This window comes from Cupressus sempervirens, chromosome 8 (assembly GCF_028749045.1).
Source record: "Cupressus sempervirens isolate cs-2001-9-10 chromosome 8, ASM2874904v1, whole genome shotgun sequence".
NCBI lineage: Eukaryota > Viridiplantae > Streptophyta > Pinopsida > Cupressales > Cupressaceae > Cupressus > Cupressus sempervirens.
The window spans coordinates 254,428,779-254,438,756 of record NC_143125.1 but is presented as its reverse complement, the minus strand read 5'-3'; positions in this window follow the sequence as shown (position 1 = coordinate 254,438,756).

Genomic DNA, 9,978 nt, shown 5'->3' with positions numbered 1-9,978 from the left:
AATCCATGGACGCACACATGCAACTCCTTTGACTAAGAAAAAGAAGCTTTCCTAGTGAGATCTTGCCTCATGCCAAAAATAGGAACAAAATAGGGTACTAGGGAGTACCCAGATGACAGACACTGCCTCTTGGTAGAGGAAGTGCTTAGAAAAACCAAAAGAAATGGATCTCACACCACCAGACTAAGCAACACACAAGGAACTGAAAATGTCCTTCATTAACAGGATGATTTGTGCACTATGAATTCTAGGAACCCATTATAAGAACCCAAAGTCCAAACTACCTAACTCAACCCATTAGAGGAACACAAAAACCAGCTTGACAACATACAAAGGGTGGCGCCAAAGTGGCTCTACCTAATGAAAAACAAAAAAAATTGATGAAATGATGACACGAGCTTGACAAAGGAGGAGCCATGTGATCACCAAAACCACATTAAAACAACAAGAAAAATACAAAATAAAGAAAAGGGAATAAATGAAAGAAAGAATAGGCTCTATAAAAATAGGTACCAGAAGAAATAGCCTACAAATGAAAAGAAATACAAAAAAAAGAGAAATAAAACAACCAACCTGGAGTACTAGGTTGGGGAGTATTGCAATGGCAAAACTCATCCTGTCCTCACGTGAGCTAGAACTATCTTGATGCTAAGAAGAGACCTTTATGGAATTGTGAAAAAATACTTCCAAGAAGGTTGATGACCTAAGCTACTACTTTTTTTGTAGAACACAATTGTGATTATCAAAGAAAATGACAAATTAACTATTTAGGTGTCTTAAATATCATGTTGATCATAATAGCTAAAAGGGTGCATTAATTGTACTTGTCTTTCATCAATAAACATTACCACTTGTCCAAATTTAGGACCATAGAAATCTCCCAACACCCCCCCTCCTCCCCCCCTCCCATCATCAAAGACACATGAGAGTATAATTCATGCATGATCCAAGAGTAACTTTAACAAAGACCAAGGACTTGTTGACCCAATGTTAGGAATCCTCAGTTCAAAGGGTCCCATATCCTAGATTGAGATACACAAACCCAAAGATCTAAAACTGAAACAAAACAAATGAACCTACCCCAAATAAGGTAAGCCAAAAGGAAAAAGAGGGGGTGCAAATTTTGCTCACAAAAAAGTAAGGATGTGTATGCAATGCATAAAAAATGGAGACTCGACTAGGAAAATGTCTTACATTTGGGAACTCCATAACTTAGCCTTTGAAATAAATAGTTCCTTATTGCTATGAAATCAATTTATTTTAAGCATGAACTCTAGACCTAAACATCATAACTCATAATAACTCTTAAACTTTACTAATGTCCAACAATTGAGTTTGTGCTTTGAAGGGGGTATATCATTTCAATTCACGAAGAAAATAGAGAAATCGAGACCATCCTAGAATTTGTTTGTTTTTCTTTTATTGGATATCATGTATTCTTTGGGAATCAAGAATCTCTTTCCTTCCTTCTTTTTGATCTAATATTTTCAAGGCATGGGAGGGGGTACTCCTTTCCTTGAATGGAAATTTTAATTTTTTTTCATGGCAAGGATACTTCTTTCACCATCCCATCCTTACATTTTTTTATTGTGAGAAGGAAACAAATACATGTTTCCCTTGATATCTCTTAGCTTTAAATTTTCATCAATTTTGAGCAGGGATGATCTATTTGTTTTGTTGTTATAGTGATTCTTCTCTTTCTTTTTTATTTCCAAATTAGTTTACCATTTAGCTATAGATAGGAAAATAGTCATCTAGGTTTGATGAAAGTTGGTCATATCATGAGTTCATACTTGTAGTCTTCAACTAGTAACAAAAGAGCATAGAGATTTTGTCAGATGGGTAAAGGAATAATTGAATATTGTAGATAGGGTCCACTAAGTTACACACTGTTATGCAACGCATATACACCTACTGGGAAGAGTAGAAAGCACGGTCCCTCAAAATAATAAAATACCCAAAACACAAGAAAAATAGACATCAAGAAATGAAGACCTAACCCAACTTATTTACAAGGGCCAACGAAGAAAGACTAGAAAAGAAAATAAAGCAAAAAAGAACAAGCAAGAAAATTATAGGGTGCACTTGGAGATAAACTAGAAAAGGTATTTAGAAGAAATTGTACATATGCTACAAAAAATGGGGGGAAATGAACACCCCCATATTGTCTCCTTACTCAAAATAATGTTTGAGAAATGGTCCATTGATAAGAAATAGAACTAGTTCTCTATATAACATGTTGAGACAATAGGTATTAGCCCCAAAGATCTCTGTGATCTAATTAAGCCCAAGTTAGAGCCATTGGAAATTTGTATTTTTCCCTTTCTTCTCGTTGTCCTTATGCCATGGGAGGACTAGGTCCAAAATCTAAAAAGCCTTGAATTAGGCTCTTTAATCAAACCATCTTTTGACAACATCTTGGTCTTTAGTAAAATGCTCAAGGGCCACATCCCTCTATTCTTTGAGGTGAATGAGATTAAGGAGGTGGACCTCCACAATATTATTCTACTCATTGAACTCCCTCATAAATTTTAGGACTAGAATCTGTAGATTCATGGGAAACACTAGATTTTGTCCATAGACTAGGTAAAATGGAGAAGTCCCCAAGGCAACCTTATTTTGAATGTGATCTATCCAAAGAGTGAGTAAGAGCTTGTTATGTCAATTGTATGGATTTCTCTCTAGTAGATGTTCAGTAACCTCCAACAAGTTCATGTTGATTGATTTCACTACTCTATTACCATGTAGATTGTAATTAATCAAATATTTCAAGGCAATATTCATGTCATATGTCCACTCTAAAATCTAGGTAGCAAAAAATGTTGTGTCATTATCACATACGAGGGTAAAGGGAATTCCAAACCTAGTAAGGATGTTCTCCTCACAAACTAAATCACTACATCTAGTGTATTGTTTTTGTAAGGGATGGCTTCTAACCAGTGGGTGAAATAGTCTATAGTGGTTAATATATACTAGTGTCCAACACATGAGTTGGGTTCAATCTCCTCGATGAAACTAAATGCCCATTGGACAAAAGGTCTGACCTTAAAAATGGGTTGAAGAGGCATTGCATGATTTTGCTCTCTAGAAAAAGTGGTTTGACAAGTGTGACACTTTCTCAAGTGGTTATGGACATAATGAAATAAACAAGGCATATAATACCCATCCCGGAGGATCTTGCGATTTGTGGTGTCAGTTGACCCATGTCCAATTTTGAGCTTTGGATGAAATTCTTCTATCATTTTATTTGCCTACCCTTGGTCAAGGCACCTAAGATATGTGCCCTCAAAATTTCTACAGAACAAGGTCCCACCATTGATAATGGAATGTGTGCTATTAAGCTAAAGTGTGCAACATTTATTGGTTGGAAGTCCCTCTAAACACTTGTTGTATAGCAAGAGATATACTAAATCAATGTACCATGGGTCCTGAGTTAAAGTTTTGGTGTTGTAGGTCAGGCATTCTAATTGGGGATCAGTTGAGGCCATAGATTTTAATAAACCTTTCCCAAAAACCAAATTTATGGGATATATTCCTAAGTTCTACTCTTGGATGACAACTATCTACTTCCCATGTCTTCTTTGACAGGGTTCATTATCTCCCAAATAAACTAACCTAGAATCTCCTTTGACATAATCAAGAGAATAGCTCTATGGGTATATAATGAAATAAATCCCCTGAATATAAAACCCATGAATCATCAACATTTTCTAAGGAAATAAGAAAAGAATCCTCTTTGAATTTATTACTTATTAAATTTTTCTCTGTGTTTCCTTCTTATTCATCTCCTTGATTGTTCTTTTGAGCCCAACAAACTTTCTTCTTGTGACTTATTTTCCCACAATACTAGTAGTCTCTTGGTTCTCTGGACAAAGATCATTTTCCCTTTGATTTTTCATGATTTCTAGAATTTCTTCTTTTCATTCATTCTGCCTCTACTTTTTGCATTTAAGACACTTCTTGATGTAGATCTAACTAAGATTTTCCTATGAATTTCTTCACTAGAATGACACCAACCACATCATCAAATTTTAGGGTATAGAACAAGAAATAGAGTTACTCACGGTCATTGCCAAGTCATCCCAACTTTCAAAACATTAGAACAATTAAGAGAGCCCTAATTTCTTCATAAAAAATGACATTTACAAAAGATAACTAACTAGTAACTATATTAAACTCATTTAAATGATCACCAACATATCCATCTTCTACTATCTTCATATTAAATAAGTGCTTCATGAGAAACGCCTTGTTTGAAGTGGAAGGTTTTCATACAACTTTTCTAGGATTCACATCAGCTCTTTCATCATCTTCACTTTATAGTATTAAATTCCACTAATTGTGCTAGGCATAAACAAATACTTCCAAGTGCCTTTTCATCCAAAATATCTCAGTCCTCATTCATAGTTGTTTACTTCTTGAATTTATTTTCTAATAGCCATCATAAATTTTTCTCATAAAAATACTCCTCCATTTGTATTTTCTATAACTGAAACTTATGTCCATTAAACTTCTTAACCTTTAGTTTACCCTCATCTACCATTTCTCTCACTCACTTGTGAGACTCCCACTCAACCCTGAGACCTTCCTATAGAGGATAACTAAAACAACCTTGCTCTAATACCACTTTTAAGGATTAAAGAGACAAAAATAAAAATTATATGCAAATATAATAATATCAGAAAATAGTGAAGCATAAATAAGAGAATAAAAGACACAAATATTTAATGTGTTTCACCCAATGCATGGGCTATGACCACCAATAGTAAGTCTAATATTCTTAGTATCTGGTAATTAGAACTCGATTACAATCCACAATCCCTTGGAGCTCAATACCATTGCAAGAATCTACTAAATAATCATAGGCTAGAATGTTTCAACCAATAGAAAATTAAATCTTGATGCCTTTTACAATAATAAATTCATTTTAATCTTTTGTGGTGTTTCCCCTTGGCCCCACCCTATATTGTGACAAGGAGCACACCTAGAGTCATTGACTCCAAGACCCTATAAGCACTGCTATCCCTTGACCGCACATAGGGAACTACCCGAGGACCCCACAAGGGGCATTGCCCCTTGACCCCTAGCATGAGGACATTGCCCCCAAACCCCTATAGAAAAATATGGGAGGAATTGTGCCAAATGAAGTGGGAAAAAAATAACCTCTAAGTCTAATCAAGCTCCACATAACAATACTATGTTTGTGTTAGCATATCTTTAAGATCATTGTCGAGAAGTCGCAACTACTAAACATGTGATATGTTTCACTAACAAATTATTTTTTTAGTGTAGCATGTTGATCCTAATTGGATAAAGTAATAATTACATTTGAATGTGTGGAAACATTATTGTAATAATTATAATGATGTCTAGGAAGTTGTATATGCCCTAATGAGCTCCTATGTAATTATTGTATAACGGATAAACCCTAATTGGCCAACCTAATTAATTATTAGGAATGGGTATAAAGGAAAGATGTTATATTTGGTGGTTAGTATGACAAAATATATATATAATGTATGTTCACTAAGGATGCAAATATGATCAAAGAAGAGAAGAGGATTGAATTGATTTTGGACTGGCATTTCATAGGAATTGTATTGGCAATTAAGTTGCAGTTTTGGTCAGTTTATATTTTTGATATGTTATCTTGAAGATCTAATCTTTGATTGTTGATTGAAGTTATTTAGACAGTGGGTTCAGTTGTCTTTCTATCAGTCTTCAACAAGGTTGGAACCTTTTGACAAGGGCTCAAAGACTACTAATAAGGACTAATGTACTAATTGTATTGTAAGTAGCTCCTAAAAGGATCACGTCCTTTCATAAGGAACTTATATATTAGTACATTATCTTGTGGGTACCACCCCCACCATGGTTTTCCCTTTGATCAAGGGTTTCCTTTGTTAAAAACTCATTGTGTCACTATGTATGATTTATCTCTTATTGTTGTTCATTATTTTGGTTATTGAATTTGGATATAAATTTGATTTTCTCACAACTGATTCACACCCACCCACCCCGCCCCCCCAATTGTAGGGGTGGACTTTACTTTATAATAGTATATCATATGATAGTAAAGTTCTTCACCTTATAGGGGAGGTTTAAGGCTTATTATTTCTTTTATATTACCCCCATTTAACCATTCATGTAATCATAGTCTCATATCCTTTCCATTTTTGTTTGGCTTCATTCCTTTGAAAATCTTATAGGGACGTTGATGTTGCTAAGAACCAAAAGAACAATAGTGTTTGGGGAGTTAAGAGTCCCTGCCTTTGTGGAAAATAGAATATAAATTTTCCCTTTGTCAAATTGATCGTGTATTTAGGTAGTTGCTAAGTATTATATTTATAAATTCATAATATTAATAGTACAATGTAAATATTATAGTATTGCTAAGTCAAGATCATTGCCAATAGTCTCTATATTGAGCTTTAAATGATAATAATGTCTTATAAATCCTATTTTGATATAGTCATATAGGAAGATGGTGGTAAGGTTGTCAAATCCACAATAATGCTTTGTCTAGCATACACTTCTAAATTTTCATAGATGCCTTCTATGGTAGTTGCGACCATAAAGTTTTCCATCTTTTTATTCTTTGATGGATATCCATAGACTTTTGATGCTTGCTGACTAGGAGGACATTGAAAGAGATGTGGAAAATGGTGTTACACCTACCTATTTGATTTTTTTGAATATTTGTAAGGCCTTTTACCAAATCTAGAATTGTGTAAATTATGTAATTATTCAAGTCCACACATTAAAATATCCAAGGTTATTCTAGTAAATGGTTAAAGTGCCTTATATATTGCATATTCTATACCATCTGATGCATATGCATCGATTTTTGGTATTACCAAGGCTTGTAATATGGTGTGTGACTATTTATCGATATCAATTTTTGACATCTCAATACTCATTCCAAATAGACTTGATATTTATTAATACTTCTTGAGTAAATTTTTCCCCAATTTCTAGTTTCTATAACCTTTATACAATCATCATTGCTTTAGTTGTCAAGTTGATTCAAGATCACTAGCATAGTGCATTGAACTTCTTTGTCTCCACTGCATTGTCAAAACATTTATTTTCAATCACATCAACCTTATATGTCAATGGAGCCCCCATGGATCAACAACCATGTCATCCATAGCTATATGTGTTTTGTATACCCTAATAGTTCTTCCAACTGTGTAATCATGGGTGTACTAACCACCATTCAAGAAGTGGTAAGGAGGACTTGAAAAATAAGAAATTGGACTGAAAACCATCAAGATACTAGAAGACAAATATTTTTCAAATATTATTTAGACCCAAAAGGTTTGTTCAACTAAAGGTAGTTAAAAGTCTTTTGGTCACAAAACCCAAATTAAGAGACATAAAAAAAAATTTGTCTTCATAATATCATTTTTATCCTTAATTTTAGCTTCCAATTCGACAAAAAACATCAAAACAATTGTTCTATCCCCAATTATATGAACTTTGGTCTTTTTAATGATTTTTAATTAAAGAGAATATATATAATGATAATAATAATAATAATTTCTTTTCCTTTCTATTTGTGGTTTTCTTTGCTTCAAAGTCTGCATGCTCATAGGAAGGAGTCTCGTCCTATTTTACATGAAGGTTTAATTCTCCTAATTGAGGGTTACTATAAAAGCAAGTCCATTGTTTCCACTCCTTCATTAGATAAAAATAAGGGTTCTATTACTGATTCTCATTCTAAAAAGAAGAAGAAGAATGAAGAGAATGTTAAGGGTAAGAAGAGGATTCTCGAAGAAAAACCCTCGCATTCTCAAAAAGAAAAGGTGGAACTGAACATTGAGTCTGAGAACTCTGAAAGGAAAGAGGATGATACTCCAGAGGAAGTAGATAACACGAATGTTGGAAATTTTAGTTCTAATCTGGAAGGATACTCAAAGAGAAAAAGGAAAAAGTGGGAAAGAGGATGAGGAAGAAAACAATGAAGATAACATAGAACAAGGTAACACTGGTGATGAGGGTAATCAGACTAATACTGATGCTGGTGAAGAAGAGATGGAAAAGGCTAAAGAGGACCCTGTCACTATGAGGGAGGAGGATCAGACTGTTAAAATTGCTTCACCCACCAGAGAGGTTGTGGAACAGGACAAAAATGAGGACCCTATTGCTATAAGGGAGGAGGAACAGACAGATAAGATTACTTCTCCTACTAGAGAGGTTGTGGAAGAGGACAAGAATGATTCTTCGCAGAGGGAAACTATGCTCTCCTTTTTGCACTCTAATAAGAAAAAAGACGATTCCATTCTCCAAGTTGATTCATGGATATATAATGAAATTATGGGTCTATAAAAGAAAATGGACATTGTGCAACAAAACCAGGGTATTGACCGTGCCAAAATCAGCCAACTGGAAGTGCAAGTGGGGAACATCCCAAATATACTCAAGGATTATGAACAAAACCTCTAAATGTTTATAAAGGAAAGTGGTAGTAAAATGGAACAGGTGACTTCTAGTATCTGCATTGCTGCTGCCAGTCTTGGAAAATGCACAAATGAAGAGATCATATTACCAGGGGGTCCAAGCAAGAGAACCAGGCAGAGTTCTAGGAAGAGGGCTCAGGAGGCTGTTTTTGTTGATTTCATTCAAGACACTGCAGAGATTGGAAAAGAGGTTGTCAAAATGATCAAAGAGTTGTAGTAGCAGCTCTCACTGGGTTTTGATCTCTAGTTTTTGTTCCATCTTTTGGTCCTTTTGCTGGTTGCAGTTAATGGGTTTTGTTTTTTATCTTGTTTTCTGGTATTTGTCTGGTCTTTAAACTAGATTCCAGGTCCTTGTAAAACCTAGGTACTTTTATTGGATATTTTATGTGGTTTCAGGTCTCTGTAAAACCTAATTTTGATATTGTTTCTCAGTAGGTTTCAACTCCTTGTAAAACCTGGTGGACGTTAATGCTTTATCTTTTCTTTTTTTGTTAAAGGGTTTCGAAGTCTCTTGAAAACCTATTTTTACTGTAATCTAAAATAATAATAATAATAATAAATAAATTCGAACCCTCTATAATGGCTTCTATTGTAATAAAAAATATAAAGGAAAGATTCAAATGATAACAAGAGTTCATTTTAGTTTACAAATGAATTCACTTGTTCAGTTTTCTCTCCATGGTCAAAGATCAAGAATTTTTAATTGGGAAATGAAAAAAACCTTCTTGGAAGAAGAAATTAGATGGGAGCTATTAAGAACTTGTAGTCTGCAAGAAAATAGGAATTAATGTGTATAGATAAATTTGATAAATAAATATGCCTATTATGTAGGCAGGGACTAAAATCTAATCCCTTTGCATCAAGACTTAATTTATAGATTGTAGATCTTTCATTTGGCCTTGTGTCTCATAAGAAAATTACCATGAAGGAAGCCCCTAGTTCAACCTCCCCCCACCTATCAAAAATTTGACACCCACACCCTAAAAAATGAACGCATTTTCTACCCATTCACAAAAGTTACATCTGATCCTAGTATTACAAAAGCCCTCACCCCTATCATGGTAGCTGTGTTGGCCTCTGTGACCTTAAAAATGATGGCATGGCCTTCGAAATTTCCAAAAAAGAAAGAATCTCTCCCCACCTACCAAGCATCCCAAGCTAATCATTAAGGAACTCATCAGTGATGATGAGGATGGAGGTAGAGTGAGGGATAACAAAAATGAGAGTAACTTGAGATACTCTAATAGATTGACATGATGCATTAGTGGAGAATGGAAAATGAAATAGTTATTTGACAATGATTCCAAGTAGGAAGAAGATGCAATGAGGAGTGAAAGAGTAATGTAGTTGAAGAAGGGCATGAATAGGTTACTAGTGATTGGGGGGGATGTTGGAAAAACATAAATTTCTAAGTTGTCAACCAATGACAAATCAACCCACATCTTAGATAATGCCAAAATCAGGCATGTAGATCTTACTCAAGAGACCATACCTAAGGATGAGGTAACAAACAAGA